This window comes from Furipterus horrens, unplaced genomic scaffold (genome assembly GCF_987537825.1).
Source record: "Furipterus horrens unplaced genomic scaffold, mFurHor1.1.pri manual_scaffold_2, whole genome shotgun sequence".
Classification (NCBI taxonomy): Eukaryota; Metazoa; Chordata; class Mammalia; order Chiroptera; family Furipteridae; genus Furipterus; species Furipterus horrens.
This window is the reverse complement of record NW_028327172.1, coordinates 94005522-94028740: the sequence shown is the minus strand read 5'-3', so window position 1 is coordinate 94028740 and position 23219 is coordinate 94005522. Positions and strand designations below refer to the sequence as shown.

Below are 23219 nucleotides of genomic sequence, written 5' to 3'. Positions count from 1 at the left end.
TGGAGCATTAAGGGTTAGAAATTCAAAACAATTCCAGAGACGTGGTTTTTTTAAAAGAGATTGTGAGGGGAAGATGAATAAAAAACTGCTAAGAAAGTTCTAAAGAGGTCTGATCAAGGTGGTTCTGTGTGAGAGAAAGTCGATGTTGGAGGACAGATGAAGCCAGGTGGAGATCAGGATAGACTTCTCAAGAAGTTATTCCCTGAAGGACTGCTGACACCAGAAACAGGAATTCAAACCATGTAATCCAGAGAGACAGGTGATCAATAGAAACTCAGATGCAGAGCCAAAAAGGAAAAGGTGAGGGTGGTAAAATCTATAATAAAGAATAGGAAAGCTTATTCATGTTGGCTATTCAATCATTCATGTATTCAACAAATATTTCGTAAGCACCTATTATATATACAAAATTGCTTTAGGACTGCATATCATGATAAGCCCCTACTCTTGGCAAACATGATTTACCAAGGAAGATGCATAATAAAACAAGCAATAACATAAAATAGACGTACAGGTTACTCCATAGAATTACAAAATAAAAGCACCTAGCACCTCCATAGTAGGTAGGAACATATAAGCTCAGAGATTTAGATCAATAATTCTCAACTCAATCAGACCCAGTGCCCTTTTTGCTACAAATAGCTGCTAGCATACTCTTTATTATCCTGAAATGAAATCACAGGTAATGTAACCTTCCTATAGGTACTATAGGAGACTAAACTATAACAAATAAAAGAGAAAATATAAATTATTTATAATAATATGTAACTCAGTGTGCAAATGTATTGCTCATTTAATCAAGAAGTCATAAAATCACCATAAAAGTGACAGCCTTAAATCTAATTCAGGATTAAAGACCCAAATCCTGTGAAAGCATTGCTGTTGTTAAAGTAATTTTTATAGGTAATGAACAACTCTTGATAAAGTTCAAAATAAAAACAATAGTGTTGTTTGATATAGTAGTTGTATTTTTGGAAAATTCAATATATATTAAATGTTGAAAATAGAATACCTTGTATCATATATAAAAAGGAGGCTCCTAACAGAGAATGGTTTTCCCCTATAAAATTATCAGGAGGGACATTAGAAAGTCACAAAATGGGAACTATCAATAAATATGAAATTAGAGAACAATTATTTAGAATATCTTTGAGTGACATATATGGAATCGAATGAACAAACTGAACTAACAAGCAAAATAGAGACAGACTCATAGATAGAGAGCAGGCTGACAGCTCAAGGTGTGGTGGGGGTTAGGGGCTGGAGGGGTCCAGAAAAAAGGATGAAGGACTCATGGACATGGACAAGTGTGGTGAATGCGGGGGTGGGAGGGAAGGAGAGAAGGGGGATGGAGGTGCAAAGGGTATAAGGGGGATAAATGTGATGAAAAATACAATAAAAATAAACTATTAAAAAAATAAAGTCACACAAATACGCAGAACTCTTTGTTCTCTGGGACTGAACCATATGTTGCATTTATTTCTAGACTTCCAGGACCCCTCTCACTACATGTTAGCTGTGTTTCCCACCTCAATTAAAATCACTGCTCTTAAATACTGTCATTCCAAAATGAGATCGTATAACCTATGGCAAGTGTGTCTATAGTCCAGAGGCAGGCTTCATGGGCAGGTTTGTTCTATAAAACCCAGGCTCATTAGTTTAGGTGTGGCTGAACCCCTGCCCAATTCTGCACCTTTAGGAGAGCACAGAACTAAGGCCTCACCAGGGTATCCAATTTGCTCCTCATAGCAGGTGACTCGAGGATGGGGTTTGAAGTCCATAAGAAGCCTCTCCTAGATGCCTGCTTGGATTGTTGGAATAAAGTGCCTTCTTTTCTCTGTGAATATGAGTTGTAAGCAAAATGCAAAGCATTCTCATACCAAAGAAAACATACTTCTTGAGTCCATGACAAATGTAATGCCTTGAACATGGGTTCTCTTTCACTAAAATTTGTTAAGTTGACTCTACAGTGGATACAAAAATGTATGTGAGAGGAGGTCTGATTCTTCTTTTCTCCTGATTTTCCTTTCAGGAGGCAGAACTACACTGGTTGACTCTTTTTTTTTTTTTTTCATAGTCAAGTGCATGTCTTAAAAAAAGATTATTAGGAAAATTCACTTATAAAGCAAGCAAGTCTCAAGAGTCATAATTACAGTATATTGAGTATGTACAGAGATGTTTTAGGAAGAAGTGGCTCCCAGCAACACCATCTGGGCACAAAGTGTGAAGTGAGAGAAGCAAGAGGACAACTTAGCCACATGAGCCATATGCAGAGAGGCCAGGACCTGAATTCTCGCGGCAGAGAGACCACACCCTCCACCCTCCATCACAAGGTGATGCGCCATTACTTCGGCAGTGGAAATAGGACTCTTAGAGCTATCACGTGCTCATATGCCAGAGGGCTGGCCCCAGAGTGGTGTCTGTCTACCTGGATCAGGATCCAGGGCTTGGCCTGTTCTTACAGATATAATTCGCCTCATCACTGGCTGAGGACCCATGCCAAGCTAGAAGCTCTAATGTCAGTTTCATTAGTAGTTAAGCACTGGGGCAGGGAGGATGTTATCAGCACAAAGCAGTGAGCCAAATGACAATGCAGGCAGCAGGAAGAGGTGTAGATATGCTCGCTTCTCCTTTAGCCCTCTGTTCTAGACTCCAGAGCTTTGGATCAGGAGCACTCCAAATATACAGAAGCTCAGACGAAGGTGGCACAGGGTGTCCAGCCATACATACTGGAGTGGTCAACTCTGGCATGGTTATGGGGGTGCAGGAGTTATTCAGTTTCACCCCACTACCCAAGTCAAAGTCACATATTTTCACTGGAGACATCTTTTCTGAAGATTCACACAATATATTTTCTGGCTTCAGATCGCGGTGAGCAATGCCTTTAGTGTGCAGGAAGTCAAGGGCAGTAGCAACATCCCATACCACTCGGCTGGCTTCTCCCTCCCTCATTGAAGTGCTTCCGCTTCTGAATGTGGGCCAGGATGGAGCCTCCTTGTAATTTCTCAAAGACCAAGTAAAACCTTGTCTCATCTTCAAAGAGCTCAATCAGCTCCAAAGTGTTCTTATATCCTTGACACTGATAGAGCATCTCCACCTCTCGAAATACCCTACTCCGACTATGCCCTGCTTGTTTTTCAATGAGTTTGACAGCATACTCTTTGCCATTCTGCAGGCTCACGGCCCCTTGAACTTTGGCAGTGGCTCCCTCTCCAAGCAATTCAGAGGTCAGCTTGTACATATCTTCAAACTTTCCAGGCAGAAAGTCAGCAGCCTGGGCCTTTCTTTTCTTCTTCCTTGTGTCGCCCTCTGCAATGGGAAGGGGTTCACTGCTGTCCCTCTCTATAGTTTTGCCCAACTCTTGGAAAGAAAATCCTCTGTAAACTTGAAATTTCAAAAATAATGCTTCGGACAGAGGGTTGATGTCTTCCAGCCACAGGAAGTATGTCAGTGGTCTCTGTATGTGGCAGACATTCTTCAGTTCTCCTCTGCTTCAGGTCAGCTTCTGCTTCATCAAATCTTGCTGTCTTGTCTTTCCCTCAGCGGATTCACCACAGGAGCGACCGCGCGCTCCGGGACTTGTAACCAGCTCCACTGAGAATGCGGAAGAGGCGTTACTAGCTGGTTGACTCTTTGTACTTCTCTCTGAGTCTTTGCTTACTTTGTTCCTGGGGAGAGTGGTGCTCTGGAACTGATAATTAATATCAGGCAAAACCTGGCATATGCCTCTTCATCTTGGTGAGAAACACCTGTGCTCAGAGAGTCTGTGTTCTGTGTTCAGTGCCATAAGCTATACTGAGACCCACTATTATAGTTTGAATTGTGTTCTTCATAAAAAGATATGTTGAAATCTGAATTCCTACTACCTTGTAATGTGACCTTAATTGGGAAATCAAGCCTTTTCACATGTCATCAAATTAAGATGAATTCATTAAACTGGACTCTTAGTCCAGTGTGACTAGTATCCTCATAAGAGAGAAATTTGGACAGGCAGGAGAATAGTGAGAAGGTCATGTAATGATAAAGGCAGAAATTGTAGTGATGCAACTGCAAGCCAAGGACTGACAGCCACCATCAAAGCTAAAATGAAACAAGGAAACCCCGACAGGTTTTAGAGGGAGCATGGCCCTTCTGACATTTTGAGTTCAGACTTCCGGCCTCTGAAACAGTGAAACAATACATTTCTGTTGTTTTTCTACCCAATTTGTGACACTTTATTACAGTATCCCTAGCCAAGTAATACACTCACTCTCTAGGGAAATCTTCTTCCACAAGTGCTGCCCTGAGTGGTGAGTAGATCAACCTGCCTCTAGGTTCAATACTAGCAAGCTCACTTAGCTACCAGGCCTAAAGCCACATTTTCAAACTTTGCTCTTTTTAACTTAATATTTTGGCCCCCATATGTAGATCTTATTTTAATTTTTTAAATTTTTTAGACCTCAGCAATGTTGAGAGATGACAGTTATTGGGAACCCTTCAGAAACACCAATCACCCATAAGTAAAAAAGGTATACCACAAAAATCCACATTGTGGAAAATTTCTTTAGAGACAAAAATTACCATTTCAAGAGCACATTTCTTGTCATCATATAACTTCCCTGGGTATTCCATACATAGTTACAACAGCACTGCCAAATCGGAAGCTGTTGATAGATATAAAGTTATTAAAATCAATGAGCTGTTGAAATAAAGAACACTGACCACAACTGCTGTACTATGATATCTAACTACTTTTAGGCTGAATTTATTATTTTAACTGGCATTTGGGTAAAAGAACTGGACATACCAAAGTGTGTGAACCTTGAGGCCAAAGTTCAGTGCATTGTGAAGATCGCAGAGACAGCAGCAGAACTAGAGAGGAGATAGGCACTCCTACAATCCAATATGACACCTGCTTTTAGAGATGAGAACATAAGAGTCCCAAATATAGTAAAGAGCAGAGCTCATTTTCTGATCCTAAGGTTAATTACCTTTCTAAACCTTCACCCTGTGAAATGTTTCAATAACTTTAATGGAAATGGTCACTTCCCAGATTTTCCTGCAGCCTCAAAAAATGGTAGGAATGGTTCTACTCAGGCTCGCCATTAGGCCAAAGCAACAGATAGGGGCCAAGGAGAAAGATGCGGAATCAGCAGCCAGCTTCAACACTGACACACAGAAATAAATCAGCAGGGAAATGTGAGTCTACTAGTCTTCTTCCAGTGTTTAAGACAATATGTGCTTCTTCAAAAGCATCTCCCTTAGCAAACTGGGAAAAACGGCAACTCATTACTCTGCCCACAATGGCCCACCTTTGCAAGTAGAGCTCTGCAGCCTTTCCCATATACAGCAGAGGGGCTGATGTGTGGGTGACCTTAGAACAATTTTATTCATCCCCAAAATCTGCTCTTCTGTCAACAGAATTACCCTGAGCTCCTAGGGAGTCACAACAAGTGCATTTCTCTACTTTTCTGTTTCCATCATAAAAAATTATTAACAGCATCACATACAAACATATAGTTCAGTTTCAGAGCTATATAGATTTTACAAGCAACCTGAGAACACACTTTCTGGGTTTTGTATACTCCATATTTTAAGAGCAGATATCCTATCAAATAAACAATTGTTTGTTCAACTATTTGGGAGTACTCAATTTCTTGAAAGGGAAAAAAGCACCTATAATTAAAGTCAAATATGCATTTTGCGTCTCTCTCACTGTTTCCATCATTCCCTTAAACCAGAGAGATTTGGGAGAACCAAATGCTTCTCCAGTAAACCCATGGCCCCAGTCCCTTCATTGTCCAATGGTTACAAATAGAGCTCATAGTGTCAACAGCTCATCTCCACATGCATCTTAGTTGGAAGCTGGAACATTCTTTGAATTCAGACACATCTTGGTTTGAGTCCAGCCTCCACCAGTTGTGAACTTATGTGATATTTAAGCTTTCTGCATTTCAAATTTTTCATCTCTAAAATGTAAATAATACATATTTCCAGGGATTATTATGAAACTAAATAAGATGTCTAAAAAGCACCTACCCTTTGTGAGTGAATTTGTCAAATGTAACACTTGTTTTCCCATGCTATAGCATCCTTGGAGAATAATAAAGCATACAGATTGATGATGATGATGATGCTAAATGATTATGTAGCATTTAGCACTGTCCTAAACTCTCAATGTATACTATAATTCATGTAATCATCACAATGACCCCAAAAGGTGTTTTGCAGATAAAGAAACCAAGACCCAGGGAGATTAAGTCACTTGCCCAAGGTCACACAGCTAGTAAACAGTAGAGCCAGGGTTCCAATCCAGACAGCCACTGGAATTCATTGCAGGTAGTCATTCCCAGTCTGTGATCTTGGTCCCTACCTTATGTTCCCTCTTGCAGTGTGATGACATTCACAGTGGTCTTTGACTCCCAGTTTTCCCTTATACATAAGGTTCTTTAGTCTTCCTTGTTGGATTGGAGATGTTCTTGCAGTTTTCCATGTCTCTTGCAATTATTGCTCTTTCTCCAAGAGTTTGAAAGGTCTCTCCTGTCTCTTTTTCCTTCTAATAGTACAATACTCCCTTCCCTCTCTGCACTCCAACCACATTGACCTTCTTTAGGTTCCTCACACACAGTACACTCCCTTCTCTGCATGGAGCACTCTTTTCTCTCTTTTTTTCTTTAAATAACCAAATTAATTCCTCAGATATCAGCCCAATTGTTATCTCCCCAAGAAAGCCTTCATGAATCTCCCTGACCAAGTGGAATATGCCTAGCTCCATAGACCTCTCTTGAACAGCACCCATCTGTGAGAATAGGGACCATGTACCTATCTTATTTTGCTTACTTTGTGTTCATAAAGTATGTACAAATGTGACTCACATAGTAGGAGCTCAGTACACATTTACTTAATGAATGAATGAAACTACTCTATGGTTAAAAGTGACCAACAATGTGATCCCTCCCATAGCTTTTCCTAACTTGCCCTCTACTGCTTCCACTGGTCTTGGAAAGTTTCAGAAGTAGAGATACAGAAATTATTCTTCTTTTGCAGTAGAGGACCCAGGAGTCACCTCTCTTTAATTATTCAAAATATAACTCAAAATATTATTAGTCGTGACCTTTAAAGAATTATAATAATAAATATTTAAATGGCAACATGCACATACATAAGAAGCTATACCATTCTTATCTGTGGCCACATGGTAATAACTACATTTTTGCCCGACATTCAATCACAATTGTTCTGATTCAAAATTAGTTGAATATTTGCAAATCCTCTACAGGAGAGTTCCCTGCAGGCTTATATTCTCCCCCAATTTGTACCAGAATACTATAAATTTCAAGTCTCCTAAGCATGATTTAGCTTGTAGCAAGGCAGCTTTCTCTTCTGGTCAAATGCATGCCAAGAAAGAGATGACATTCCAGTTAAGAAAGTATTATAAATTTTTGTCTTCTTATATTTATCATTCTCTTAAATTGGGCATCTTCAACTTGAAGTTCTTTGTTTGTTTGTTTTTTTACCCTTTGTGACTATCCTTTTTCTGAACATGTGGTAAGTAATTTTCTTATTTAATCAAAAGACATGTGGCATATAAATGTGTTAATACTTTAATTAATTTTACTCTATTATGCTTGTTCTAAGGTTCTCTAGACTAAGAGTAAAACATGTTAGCTCTAAAATAGAAAAACTGTCCCTAAGTGAGAGAGACTCTGGGTTCCTAGGAATGGATGAAGAAACTACTCAAGACACTCACCATCTGAGGAAGGAAGGGAGGGTTTTTTTCTGAGAAGAATCACCCCTGCTTCTTTATTAGCTAGGGTTTTATCTACTTTTGAAATGGGAAATGTATAAGAAAAAAATGCAGCCCTTCACCAAATGGTTGGGAGTAATAACAAAGGGAAATGCAGATCAATACTGGGTTGAAATGCCCAGGTATTTTACACAAGTTCAAAAATATTTACTCTTACTTAATTGTTCCATTTTTCACATCCTACTGACAAGAATTTGGGGATATTCTGAGAAAAACAGAGCAGGTTCCCTTTTCTATTCTATCTTTAAAATCCCCTGGAGGGTGAGATTCATAGCAAGCATGAAAGACAAAAACCCAGCTGACTAAGGCCCAGGGTGGGCTCCACACAGCAGTCAGTTTTTTGAACCATGCCTGCCTGTCTTCCACACCTAAGTGGGATCATTTTCAGTTTTAGAGCAAGGAAGCTACATTATTGTGACCAAAGTGGCACAGAACATCTCTGTACAGCTCATTCTAATGATAATTGAGGCTCCTGGCTCCAAATTAGCAATATCTCCAGAACACATACACACACATACATACAGAGTTAATGCCTGCCATCACTCCTTTTTTTTTTTTTTTTTTTTAAATTCTTAAAGTGTTCCTGGCCTTTTAAAATACTACTCAAAGGTATTAAGCCTTATCAGTTCACAGCTTTATTATCAGCCAGCACCAGCTGAGAGCTTGCCACAAATGCGAAATAAATAGGTGCTGGGTCAGGGAGAGGGGAGAAAGAGTGTCAAGAGGGAGAAGAAAAGTGCTGTGGGAAGAGGCGAAGTCTAGTGACAGCACGGCATCCTGGTGCAGGAGGCAGCAGGCCTTGCTTCTATCTGGCATGCCCTGCTTCGTGCCAGACTTCAGCTTCCAGCCTGGGAACTTGAGTTGATGGAAGGAGGTGTGGTTGGAGGCAGACCTGATTGGAGAAAATTCACACAGCTAAGGGCAAAAATTCAGACCCTGCTGCAGTCACCAGACAAATAGCTACTCACCCTTCTCAGACTATATAAATACCCTTGGCAATGCACACATCTATATCATCAATATAAACCAGCTAACAACTGTTAATATTACTACATCTGAGGCACCATTCTGAATGATTTATGTGCGGGGTAACAGGCTATGTGATTGGTCATCTTCTACAGATCAGAACTGAGGTTAAAAAAAGTAAAGTAACTCACTCTAGAACACACAAATAGTACGGAAGAAGTAGGACTTAAATCCAAATTTGTGTAACTACAAAGCCTAAGATTTTAACCACCATGCCTTTTAACTCCTTTCTGTTTATAAAGCACTCTTTAAAAGCCATTCTTTTACTTATTATCAAAACATCCTGAGAGATACGGAGACTGTGCATGCTCAGTTATTTTCATTTTAGAAATAACTATGCAAAGACACTGGAAGGCTCTAGATCTGCAGTCAATTTCACTGTGGATAGAAATAGGTTAACTAGGGTATCATCTAAGACTTCTTGTAGGAGGCAGCATATTTTCCTTTATCTCCATCAGCAAAGCACATTGTATTTTTACTTGTTTGCTTCTGTTTTAGTATTTGTTCTGCATCTACAATCAAGAATGTCTTTGCCAGAGATAGCCTCCATTCTAAAACTTGATCTAATCAATTCGTTTGTAGACCCAACTTGTGCCTTTTGAATGCCATTTAGGTAAAAATTATTACACTGGGAAGTTCTAATCAGTGTAAACAGCATAACCCTTAATTATTATAAGCACTCCTAAAAAACCCTTTCAGAATCATCAAAAAGACTCAAGAACATCCCATGAAGAAATGGAATAGAGGGCCCACAAAGTGGCTGCCAACAAAACCTTTCAGAAGTTTTAACAAACAGCCATAGTTTGTTATTGATTTAAAGAGGAATTGGGTCAAAAGGGAAATTCCAATAAAACTGTAGGTAGACCAAAAGTTTATTTCTGTTTCTATAGATTAGTTCTCACACATTTCCTATTACTAGGTTTTTCTTTGGTAATATGTAATTTAACCACAAACCTAACATTAAGCAATGAGTACCAAGTCTATTTTCTCATGAACCCAAGGAAGGTCAGAGGTTAATTGGGCCATGCCTGATTAAAATTAATAAGCTTGAAGGTACAGCTTCTCACTTCAGCACAGTGCATTACAATGTTACACAAACCAGGGGCAGTTCAGTAGTTTAGTAACAAGTAGACAAAGCAATGTCTTAGCCTCACAGAAATCATTCTAATTTTGTTTTAATTGTGCTACCCTAAATAAATGACTCAAACTTCCTGAAACCTTAAGTCAACACAAAAGGCTCCTAATCTGAGATTCAGGGCTTCACTGATATGACCTATATCTCTACTCTCAACAAACAGAAGCAACTGAAATTTAATACTCATTAATTATACAGAATCAGATCTGTCACCAGGCTTCAGAGCTGAATTTTGGAAAATGAATAATATATATTAACAAAAGTCTGAATGAGAATTAAAATAGGTGAGAGAAAAATTACAGAAAAAGGTTACAAAAAGCCCTGGCGTGATCATAGATTTGGACTGGAAAATGAATTCAAAATAAGTCACAGCTTTGATCTGAAAATTCAGTCAATGCATCTAAAGAGTCAAAATGAACAATTTTTCTGAAACACAATTATTATTATTATTTTTGTTTATATGTTAAGTGACTTTATTGGGGAATGTCACTTCATTGTGGTTTTTGTATGTATTTTCTTTTAATTTTTATTTTTGGTTTTTCAGTTGCAGTTGTCCCATTTTCTCCCATTGCTCCCACCCACCCAGCCCACCCCTTCTCCCACAATAATATCCCCCCTGTTGTCCATGTCCGTGAGTCAATTATACATGTTCTTTGAATAAACCCTTCCCTTTCTTATCCCCCTTCTCTTCCTCCCCCCTCCCCACTACCCCCTAATAACTGTGATTCTGTTCCTTGTTCTACTTAGTTCATTTGTTTGTGTTGTTCCTTAGGTTTCTGTATTCAGTGATATCATATGGTATTTTCTTTCTCTGCCTGGCTTATTTCACTAATCATAATTCTCTCTAGTTCCATCCATGTTGTCGCAAATACCAGGAGTTACTTCTCTATTTTGGCTGCATAGTATTCCATTGTGTAAATGTACCACAGTTTTTTTATCCACTCATCTACAGGTAAGCACTTAGGCTGTTTCCAGTGCTAAGCTATTGTAAACAGTGCTGCTATGAACATAGGGGTGCATAAGTTCTTTTGAATTAGGGTTTTAGAATTTTTTGGGTATAATCCTAGCAGTGAAATCGCTTGTTCAAAAGGCAGTTCCATTTTTAGTTTTTTGAGGTAATTTCATACTGTTTTCCATAGTGCCTGCACCAGACTGCATTCCCACTGCAGTGTACTATGGTTCCCTATTCTCCACATCCTCGCCAGCACTTGTTGTTCCTTGATTTGTTTACGATGGCCATTCTGACAGGTGTAAGGTGGTATCTCATTGTGGTTTTTATTTGCATCTCTCTGATGGCTAGTGATGTTGAGCATTTTTTTATGTGTCTACAGACTTTCTGTATGTCCTCTTCGGAGAAGTGTTTGTTTAGGTCCTTTGCCCATTTTATAATTGGGTTGTCTGTTTTCTTGATGTTGAGTCGTAAAAGCTCTTTATATATTTTGTTTTCTTTTTTGTTTTTTTGTTTTTTTTTATTATTTTTTGGTTATTCAATTACAGTTGTCCCCATATACGTTCCTTGACCTGACCCTTCCCTTACTTATCCACCTTCTCTCCCTCCCCCCTCCCCCCTACTGACTACTATTCTAGTCTTTGCCTATTTAGTTCGTTTGTTTGTGTTGCTCTTTAGTTTCCTGTATTGGGTGATATCATATAGTATTTTGCTTTCTTTGCCTGGCTTATTTCACTAAGCATAAATCTCTCTAGTTCCATCCATGTTGTCGCAAATGGCAGGAGTTCCTTCTTTCTTTCTGCTACATAGTATTCCATTATGTAGATGTACCACTGTTTTTTATCCACTCATCTACAGATGGGCACTTAGGCTGTTTCCAGCACTTAGCTATTGTAAACAGGGCTGCATGAACATAGGGGTGCATAAGTTTTTTTGAATTAGGGTTTCAGGATTTTTCTGGTATAATCCTAGCAGTGGAATCACTGGTTCAAATTGCAGTTCCATTTTTAGTTTTTTGAGGTAATTCCATACTGTTTTCCATAGTAGCTGCACCAGTCTGAATTCCCACCAACAGTGCAGTAGGGTTCCTGTTTCTCCACATCCTCGCCAGCATTTGTTGTTTGTTGATTTGTTGATGATGGCCATTCTGACAGGTGTGAGGTGGTATCTCATTGTGGTTTTTACTTGCATCTCTGATGGCCAATGATGTTGAGCATTTTTTCATGTGCCTATGGACCTTCTGTATGTCTTCTTTGGAGAAGTGTTTGTTCAGGTCCTTTGCCCATTTTTTAATTGGGTTGTTTGTTTTCTTGATGTTGAGTTGTATAAGCTCTTTATAAATTTTAGAGATCAGTCCCCTGTCTGTGATATCATTGGCAAATATGTTTTCCCATATGGTTGGTTTCCTTTTCCTCTTGCTGATGTTTTCTTTTGATGAGCAGAAACTTTTTAGTTTGATGTAGTCCCATTTGTTTCTTTTATCCTTTATTTCTCTTGCCTTAAGAGATGTATCCATGAAGATATTGTTACGTGTGATATCTGAAATTTTCCTGCCTATGTTTTCCTCTAGGACTTTTACGGTATCACGGCTTACATTTAAGCCTTTAATCCATCTTGAGTTTATTCTCGTGTGTGGTGTAAGTTGGTGGTCTAGTTTCATTTTTTTGCACATCCCTGTCCAGTTCTCCCAGCACCATTTGTTAAAGAGGCTCTTCTCACTCCATTTTATGTTCCTTCCTCCTTTATCAAAGATTAGTTGACCATAGAGGCCTGGGTTTATTTCTGGGCTTTCCATTCTGTTTCACTGATCTATATGTGTGTTCTTATGCCAGTACCAGACTGTTTTGATCACAGTAGCTTTGTAGTATTGTTTGATGTCTGGTATCGTGATTCCTACTGCTGTGTTCTTCTGTTTCAAGATTGCTTTTGCTATTTGGGTCTTTTTTGGTTCCATATGAACTTTTGGAGTATTTGTTCTAAGTCAGTGAAATATGTTATTGGTATTCTAATAGGAACTTCACTGAATCTGTAAATTGCCTTGGGTAGTATGGCCATTCTGATGATGCTGATTCTTCCCATCCAAGAACACGGTATTTGCCTCCATTTATTTGTATCTTCCCCAATTTCTTTCCTCAATGTTGCATAATTTTCAGTGTACAGGTTTTTTATCTCTTTGGTTAAGTTTATTCCTAGGTACTTTATTTTTCTTGTTGCTACAGTAAATGGTATTTTCTTTTTTGCTTCTATCTCTGATATTTTATTGTTGGTGTATAGAAATGCCTTAGATTTCTGTATATTTACTCTGCACCCCGCTACTTTGCCAAATTCACTTATTATATCAAGTAGTCCTTTAGTGGAGTTTATAGGGTTTTCTAGGTATACTATCATGTCATCTCCTCCGCTGCCTTGCGGCATACCTCTTCAGGGGAAAGGCTAAGGGAGTAAACCCTGACAGAAAATCTGGAGCCGGAGTCCCTAAGGCGGTTTGACGTTGTAGTCAACACCGGCAACTCCTGCGGCGCACCTGAAGCCAAGCTGTATTGACTCCGTCTTTCCCTTGGATCCTTCAGCTGTGAAGAGAGGGGAGGTCTGCTGCATGGGCAACAGCAGACCTTCCTTATCACCCTGCCCAGGCTCTGTAGCTTCAGCTCCACTGGAGAGGACACTCCAGCGTCATCGCAAGATGTAGATTCAACACGGGAGGAGACAGATACCATGTCACTCCCGAGTCGGACTGCACAGCCATTCTCGGCGGTGCAGATAGACTCTTAAGAAGCTACACCATCGTCTCTTGAGACGGACGGCTGCCGACGATATCATGTCATCTGCAAATAGTGATAGTTTTACTTCTTCTTTCCCAATTTGGATGCCTTTTATTTCTTTGTCTTGTCTGATTGCTGTGGCTAGGACTTCCAACACTATGTTGAATAGAAGTGGGGATAGTGGACAGCCTTGTCGAGTTCCTGATTTCAGGGGGAATGCTTTCAGTGTTTGCCCATTGAGTATGATGTTGGCTTCAGGCTTCTCATATATAGCCTTAATGATGTTAAGGTATGCTCCCTCTATTCCCATTTTGCTGAGTGTTTTCATTATAAATGGGTGTTGTACTTTATCAAATGCTTTTTCTGCATCTATAGATATGACCATGTGATTTTTGTCTTTCATTTTGTTTAGGTGATGTATTATATTTATTGATTTGCGAATATTATACCATCCTTGCATCCCTGGGATGAATCCCACTTGATCATGGTGTATGATCTTTTTGATGTATTGTTGGATCCTGTTTGCCAAAATTTTATTGAGGATTTTAGCATCTATGTTCATCAGTGATATTGGCCTGTAGTTTTCTTTCTTTGCTGTGTCTTGACCTGGTTTTGGGATTAGGGTAATACTGGCTTCATAGAAAGAGTTTGGGGTTTTTCCCTCTTCTTGGATTTTTTGGAATAGTTTGAAGAGGGTAGGAGTTAGTTCTTCCCTAAATGTTTTGTAAAATTCGCCTGTGAAGCCATCCGGTCCAGGGCTTTTGTGTGCAAGATTTTTTATTACTGTTTCAATTTCATTCTTTGTTATTGGTCTGTTGAGACTTTCTACTTCTTGATTCAGTTTTGGAAGGTTATATGTTTCTAGAAATCTGTCCATTTCTACTAGGTTGTCAAATTTCTTGCCATATAGTTGTTTGTAGTAATTTCTTATAATTGTTTGTATTTCTGAGGTATCAGTCGTGATTTCTCCTCTTTCATTTCTGATTTTGTTTATTTGGGTCTTCTCTCTTTTTTTCTTAATGAGCCTGGCTAGAGGCTTGTCAATTTTGTTTATTTTTTCAAAGAACCAGCTCCTAGTTTTGTTGATTTTTTGGATTGTTCGTTTAGTTTCTATGTCATTTAATTCTGCTTTGATCTTGATGATTTCCTTTCTTCTTTTTGCCCTAGGCTTTGTTTGTTGTTGCTGTTCTAGTTCTTGTAGCTTTACGGTTAGGTTTTTTATTTGAGATTCTTCTAGCCTTTTCAGATATGCCTGTATTGCTATGAACTTCCCTCTTAGGACTGCTTTTGCTGTGTCCCATAGGTTTTGGGCTGTTGTGTGTTCATTGTCATTAGTTTCTAGAAATTTCTTGATTTCCTCTTTGATGTCATCATTAACCCATTCGTTATTTAAGAGCGTGTTATTCACTCTCCATGAGTTTGTGTGTCTTTGATTTTTTTCCCTGAGGTTGATTTTTAGTTTCAAGGCATTGTGGTCTGAAAAGATGCTTGATATGATTTCAATTTTCTTGAATTTGTTGAGGCTTGTTTTGTGTCCTATTATGTGTTCTATCTTTGAAAATGTCCCATGTGCCTTTGAAGAGAATGTATATTTTGCTTCTTTGGGGTGGAAAGTTCTATATATATCAGTTAAGCCCATGTGGTTTAGTGTGTTGTTCAATGCCTGTATATCCTTGGTGTTTCTTTGCTTGGATGATCTGTCTATTGTTGATAATGGAGTGTTGAAGTCCCCTACTATGAGAGTGTTGTTGTTAATATCCTTCTTGTGGTCTTCTAGTATTTGCTTTATGTATTTGGGTGCTCCTATGTTGGGTGCATATATGTTTATCAGTGTTATATCTTCTTGATGAATCGTTCCTTTAAGTATTATGAAATGTCCTTCTTTGTCTCTTTTTATTGCCCTTGCTTTGAAATCTGTTTTGTCTGATATGAGGACTGCTACCCCAGCTTTTTTTTCAGGTCCATTTGCTTGGAATATTTTTTTATATCCCTTTACTTTCAGTCTATGTAAATCTTTTGTTTTGGGGTGTGTTTCTTGTAGACAGCAAATATGTGGATCCTGTTTCCTTATCCATTCCGTTGCTCTATGTCTTTTAATGGGAGCGTTTAATCCATTTACATGTAATGTTATTATTGACATGTATTTATTCATTTCCCTTTTGTATCTCTGTTCCTCTACTCTTTTTTTGTTTTTTTCTCTTCCTTTTTCTTAGAATATTCCCGTTAGCATCTCATGCAATGCTGGTTTTGTGGAGTTGTATTCTTTTAGTCTTCCTTTGTTTGAGAAACTCCTTATTTCACCTTCTATTTTGAATGAGAGCCTTGCTGGGTAGAGTATTCTTGGTTGTAGGCCTTTGTTTTTCATTGCTTGAAATATTTTTGACCATTCCCTTCTGGCTTGTAATGTTTCTGTTGAGAAATCGGTCAATAGCCTTATTGGAGCTCCCTTGTAAGTTATTTGTTCTTTTTCTCTTGCTGCTTTTAGGATTCTCTCTTTGTCTTGGAATGTTGCTATTTTAACTATGATGTGCCTTGGAGTGGGTTTTTGGGGGTTCCTTTTTATTGGAACTCTCAGTGCTTCTTGGACTTGCATAACTTTTTCTCTCATCAGGTTCAGAAAATTTTCTGTCACTATTTCTCCCATCCGTTTTTCAATTCCATGCTCCTTTTCTTCTCCCTCTCATATTCCAATGACCTGATATTATTTTTTTTAATGCTATCCTGTAATTCCCTTACATCTTGTTCATCTTTTTTCAATCTTTTTTCATTTTGCTGTATCATTTGAGAATTATTACCTACGTTATCCTCTAACTCACTAATCCGATCCTCTGCTTCGTTTAGTCTGCTTTTGACTGATTCTACTGTGTCTTTCAGTTCAGAGATTGCATTCTTCATTTCTTCCTGGTTCTTGTTGATAGTTTCTATGTCCTTTTTTATGGTGGTGTAGTTCTCTGCAAGTTCCCTGTAATTTTCTTGGAGCTGTTGGTAACTTCCTTGGAGGTTGTCATAGTTGTTTTTGAGGTTTTCGAGCATATTGAGCTTCTTCACCATCGTAGTTTTGAATTCCATGTCTGACATTTGGGCTATGTCTATTCTATCTACCTCTCTTTCTGGGGATTCCTCTTTTCTTTTCATTGCGAGGTTGTTTCTGTGTCTTACCAGGTTGGATTCTTCTTGTTTGTTTTTGTTATTTGGATTTGTTTGCTTTGCCTTCCGGCCTTTGTGGTATGAGATTTTTTATGGTAGATCTGGGGGTTTCAGTGGTGCAGTCTCTTTGATCTTCTGAGCCTGATGTTCTTGGGGTACCTTTTATATCGTTTGTTTATGCTGTCTGGTTATATTTCAGATTTTTTTGTTAGGATCTTCCTTCTGGCTTGTTGATTGAGAGTCACTCTATCCACTTTATCTCGAATTCTTTTGTGGAGATGTTCATTTTAGCCTTGGTGTGTCGCCTTCTTTTTCTGCGTCCACAGCTGGTCTAGTGTGGCGGTTCAGAGGTTCTTGTTTCTTGCCGCAATGGTGCGCGCCCGCTGTTGCCGGCACAGCACGCTGCCTTGCTGCCCGCTGGAGCCAGTTGAGGTGTCCCTGCGCGCGTCCCTGCATGCGCGCGAGTGGACTGAGAACTTGCCCCGCGGTTAGCGCCTATTCTACCTGGGCTGAGGTGTTTTCGTGCTCGCGTGCCTGTGCCCTGAGTCCCGCTGAGCCGAGCTCCAGGAGTTGGTCTCTCGCCTCTTAGGGCGGGGCCGCGGACACTTGTGCTCAGTGGAAGTGAGCGTCTGTGAGTCGCTGCTGCCCGCTGTTCCGGCGCCGCAGCCGACTGCCTTCCCTCACCCGTCTGGGTCGGCACGAACAGAGCCTGAGCTAGTGGTCTGCTTTCTGGCCTGGGGCCCGGCGCTCACAGGAGCTGTCTAGGGGTATCTGTGCACGGTCCTCTGCCTGTTCAGTGTACCCTCCCTTTGCCCATTGGGGCACTGATCTTATGTCCATTGGGGAGTGTCCGAGGGACTCCTGGGCTCACGCCCCACGCACCTGGGCCAGTGAGTGAGAGCACTTCCCTATGCGCGTCCCCGTGAACCAAGGGGAGGGTTGGGGAGTGGATGAGCGCACCACTGCACCTGCGCTCCTCAAGAATGGCCTACCACCCCCAAACTTTCCTCCCCTCTCCACCGTCCACTAGAGAAAAATATAAAGGAGAATTATGTTCTCACTTTCCCAGCAGCACGCTGTCTCCTGTCCTTCAGCGCCAATGCCACTTGGTCGAGTCCCATCTCTGCCAGCGGGCAGAGATCCGCTCTCCTCCCAACTCCTCTCCTGGGTAGCCTGTGGTCGCCAAAAAGCCTTTGTGTACTTCCAGCCACAGCTCGGGCAGCCGCCCCAGTCAGGAATCCCGTTTCGTCCCCTTTTCCTCCGCTATCCTCACTAAACAGGTTGTTCCCAGATGGATTTTCTATAATCCAGCAGTGCCTTGGCTCGACTCCTGCCAGTGTCCAGCTGCTCACTGAGATGTTCTGTCTGCAATTAGCCCAAACTGCAGACGGGTCTCGGAAGCCTGAAACCGCAGCCTCTCCGCACTCCTCTGCCATCTTCCCCTCCTGCTGCCACTCTTATTGATCGTTTTTATGTCCTTTTTAATGGTGGTGTAATTCTCGATAAGTTCCTTGTACTTCCCCTAGAGTTCTATGTAGTTTTCTTTGAGCTTGCTGAGCTCATTGAGCTTCTCTAAAATCCATATTTTAAATTCCATGTCTCATAGTTTGCTTAGCTCTATTTCATTTAGCACTCTTTCTGGGAATTCCTCCTTTTCTTTCTATGGGGGGTTGTTTCTCTGTCTCCCCATTTTTTGTGATTCTTCTTGTTTTCTTTTTCTTCTGAGATTGATCTGCACTTCCTGGATCTGCACCTAGAGGCATCAGATCATGTTCCAGTCTGGGCCTAGGCAGCTTGTTGGAGATTACCAGAGATCTACTGCCTTTATCTCTCTCCTTTAGTTGTTAATCTATTCAATGTGTGATCAGGGGTCATGCTGAAGCACCAAGGTAGGGCAGATTAATTCCTTGGGCAGGGCTATTGCTTCCACTCGGGCTGAGGCCACTTGGAGGGGAGTGGTTTGCCTGCAGTATGGGAAATGAGTCAGCACTGGGACCTGGTCGGCTGCTCCCTCAGTTCTCTTCTAAAAGCCACCACCCAAAACTCTACTTAAGTGTCTCTAGTCCTCTCTGCCTTCCCTCTGCTGGAGCCTAGGGTAAGTGGGTGCCAATATATTTTTTAAAGTGATCTTTTTAAGAGCTCTTTGTCCCCAGATGTTTCTTTCAGGCCTGCAAAAAAAAAAAAAACAAAAAAAAAACTGTGGCTTTTCACTTTTCAAAGGTGGATGCTATCTTATTTTCTTCTCTGTAGCTGTAGGCTGGGAAGCCCAGCTGGGGGGTTAGACCCTGCCCTTCCCAGGAGTATCGCCTGGCTTCTGAGCTTTTCTCAGTCCCTTCAGCTGCTACCTATGGAAGTCCAGCCAGCCCTTTCACATCTCTATACTTCCTACCAGTCATGTTTTGATGAAGAGGACTTTTCTCTCCAGTTAGTGTTCAGTTGGTTATTCCAGATGATTTCTCCACAATTAAGTTGTAATTCCAGATTGGTCCTGGGATGAGGTTAGTGTAGCCTCCAGTTACTTCTCTGCCATCTTGGATATCTCTCATTTTCTATTTGGATTTAAATAGCAACTCTTCCTCACTTCTCCTGTCACACGCATGTGGTCCTGTAAAGACACCAGGCAATGTTTTCAGTCAAGAATCATTATGCCATGCACCTTCAGTCTCTGAAATTTCTGTTCTCACACACTCTCCTTCCTTAGGTTTCCTTCATCACGGTAGCCTAAAGGACAGGCTTCTAATTAAACACATCTAGGTGCAGACTCTTGCATGGATGCAGGGTGGCAGGGTACTAACGCAACCACAGTTTTCCCTCTCAAGAGTATATTTTCAATAAGTGAAAAATCAATTTAACATTTGTCAGTGTGTTTCAGGTCCCTTCCTCAGCCAGGCACTACTGCCATTTTGCACAAGGTAATTTTTGGTGGCCGTGGGAGCCGTTCTAGTCTTTATGGGATGTTTAGCAGCATTCCTGGCTTCTACTCACTAACAGTCAGTAGTACCCCCTGGTTTGGGGAAAAAAAAAATGACTCCAGACATTTTCCCCTGTGGGGATAAATTACCTCCTGTTGACTCATAGTTCTAACACAGATCTAAAATGAGTTATAGAAAATACAATGGAAGAAATAATAAGCAGCAAGATAGAAAGAAACAATAGCTGAAAACTTTTCAGTAATGAAAGTGCAAATAAAAAATACATCCCAGGTACTCATAAGGAAAAAATAAAGAAAATATAAACATTGGCACATTATGATAAATATTAAAAAAGCATAATTATAAACAAAGAAAAATCTCAAAAGCCACTAACAAAAAAGACAAATTACCCAGAAAGAAAATAACTAGACTGACATCAACAGATTTTAAAAGAATGCTGTAAAATACATGAATAAAGCAAATCTCAATTTAGAATTTTATACCAAATGATCACTCAGAATTAAGAACAAATTAGAAGTATTTCTAGATATGCAAAAACTAAGAGAGTTTAATTTTCTTAGAGCCTAACTTAATAAACTTCTAAATCATATAATAAATAATAATCAAAATGGTAAAAACTAAAAGCATACTAATTAATTTAATTCAACTTTAGTCAAAAAAAATGAATTTAACTATTTTTAGATTATAGGAACACACAAAAACAAACTCCAGGTGACAGTCATGAAAGAGGGAGATTCCATTATGGCTACAGAGTAGGTGAAAACTATACTCATCTGCTTCAAGCACCAAACTGGATTTATAGAGCAACCAAACTGAATAACAAACTGAAGGCTAGTTAAACTAAAATGTTATAACTAAGGATTTATAGAAGCCACTTAGAGATTGGTAAGAATGGCAGAGACATGTAAAAAGCTGGCTGGTGCCAGCATCCACATTCAGCAATTAAAACAGAGGGATATCTTGGCTATAAAAATGCCCCTACAAGGAGTATGGGGTCTCAATCCCACAAAGGGATCCCCAAAGCAGAGCAACAGAGTCCTGCAGAGAAGTCTTCAACAGAGACCTTTGGGGTGGTCTTTTTCTAGAGAAGCTCTTGGCAGAGATTCAGACAGTGATTGAACTGTCTAGCTTTGGAGAAAAGATCATTCTCCTCTGCATTGAGCACAAGCCAGTGTCCCGCTCACCTGTTCAATCACTTGGCCTGCCCCACCATTCTGTAGTCCCGCCCTGCTGATTTAATGCATTCAGGGGGATTGGAAAGCCATGAAGATCTTGCATTTTCAGAGCACATCACCTGGGAAGGCTTTTATTCAGGAATCAGAAAGGCATGTGGGTGCTGGGTTTGTGGTTACATCACAGGGTGGGAAGAACTCATTTCTCCCCTGCCAGCTCAGCTTATGCTATCCTGGGAAGAGAAAGAAGTGCCCACCCCTCTCCTACAGGCTTATCAGCAACACCCCCAACAGGGTACTATTTGGATCTTCCCTCCCAAGTCCCAATGATCTTACTCTTCTGAGCTCAGTTCTGCAGATGAAGAGTGTGCTGCTCAGAGCTGGGACATTCAGAGTCTGTCTCCTGTAGAAGCTATTGTCTGGGGCCGGGATAGTGTTTGGCCCTTTCCTGAAGGCTCAGCAAATACCGTCCCCAATAGGAGACTCATTTGATCTGTGCTCCCAAGCCCCAGTGGCTCTGCCTTACTGAGCTTGCTCCTGCAAAGGGAATGGATGGCTGCACCCATTCTGAACTTGTGGCACATTTCCCCTGAGTGAGCTAGAGTTGGAGACTCTGGCAGAGAATGAGTGGTTTGGTTCTGGAGTCACGGCCATTTCCCATCACTGAGTACTTGACTACACGGCCCCCAAATACAGGACTCACAAGCCTTGTCCTCCCAACACTGATCACTTCACTCTACAAAGCTTGCAACTTATGGAAGGGTCTGTGGGTCTCAGTCAGCCTGAGACTACTTTACACTCTTTATCTGAAAGGCCTTGAAGGAAGACCAGGCAAATTAATGGTAGGTACAGTAGCTGGCAGGTGGATGCAAGCTTCAGAAAGCCTCATTCCTTTTATAGACCTGCCCCCTTCTTTAAGCTGGAGGAAGCCGAACCTTGTACACAGATTGGCTGATCCCATGCACACCTAGGCTCAACAGACATGTAAACAAATAATGAATATCATGGTAGTTCCAAAAAAAAAAATATCCTAAGGTTGGTTACACATAATGTCTGACATTAAACTGTATCTTAACCCCACCCAAATGGACCCAGAACCAACACAACCAGTGGTGTGCCTCAAACCATACCAGAGCTCGACCCAACTAGCCACACAAGCAGCACACCCAAAGAGGGATTCCAGCATATAACAGACCCTGCTGGGAACATCTCTGCCTTGAGTGGGGAGGAGTCCCTGCACAGTGACTCATATACGTTGATCAAAATTTCTCCTAGTTACCCAGCCTAAATGATTAATTCCAGCCACAAAGGAGCCTACAACATTTAGGACTCATCTACAACAGGAAGGTACACATAACCACAAGAAACACTCTTGGAGTATCAAGCTTAGGTGATCTGAAAGATTATGCCACTGAACCCAATAAGACACCTACATCATAAAGATGCCATAACAAGTTTGGTAGTCATAGTAGATCTACCTAATATACAGAGACAAAGAAATATACCCCAAATTAAATGACAAAACAAATCCCCAGAAGAATTAAAATGGAAGCAACCAAGATACCAGATGCAGAGTTTAAGATAATGGTTATTATGATGCTTAAGGATTTTATAAAAAGAATGAATGATCTCAATTACAACTTACATAAAAAGATAGTGAGCATTAGAAAGGACATCGAGATGATAGAAGAAAAAAGGTCAGAGGACTGAGTGGAGGCTGTGCTTGCTTGCTACCAAGACTGGTCTGGAGTTTCAGCTAATTGTGGAGAAAGCATTTCAGTTACCATTGGGATACTGGCTGAAATAGGGCCTTTTGGCTGCTGTTTGGCAGAGAAGGCCACCTTGAAGCTACCTGTCTGGTAATGATCATAGAGGAGACATGGCTCCCTGAGTAGTGGCTTGCTGAGCAGAGAGATTAGTCAGTGCCCCCAAGGGTTCCCCCTGAGAGGAGTCAGGGGTGGCACTCGACTCTGGAAGGAAAAGAGTGAGTGTTTCTTTGCGTTTTTTTAAATATTTTTTTGTTTTATTTTGTTTTTTTGTTGTTGTGTTTGTTTTTTGCTGATGAAGGAGGAATGGCTGCATGCAGGACAACATTCTTGAGGGGATCGCTTGCAAGAGAGCATTCACACCCACTCACCCCGGGCTATGCACACAGGAGTGCAGTCACACCTGCTCACCCTGGGCTATTTGCACAGGAGCATAGGAGTGCCCGCTCACCCTGGGCTGCTTGAGCAGAAGTGTAGTCATGCCTGCTTGCCCTGGGCTGCAGCTGAAAGAGGGAGAAGTGAACTAGAGGTACCTTTGGGAAA

General features: G+C 40.6%; 1 pseudogene; it reads right to left on the bottom strand.

Annotated features, from left to right (window-relative positions):
- Positions 1-2562: 2562 nt before the first annotated feature.
- On the bottom strand, positions 2563-23157 carry LOC150019104 (MAP kinase-interacting serine/threonine-protein kinase 1 pseudogene; annotated as a pseudogene).
- Between the last annotated feature and the right edge of the window lie 62 nt (positions 23158-23219).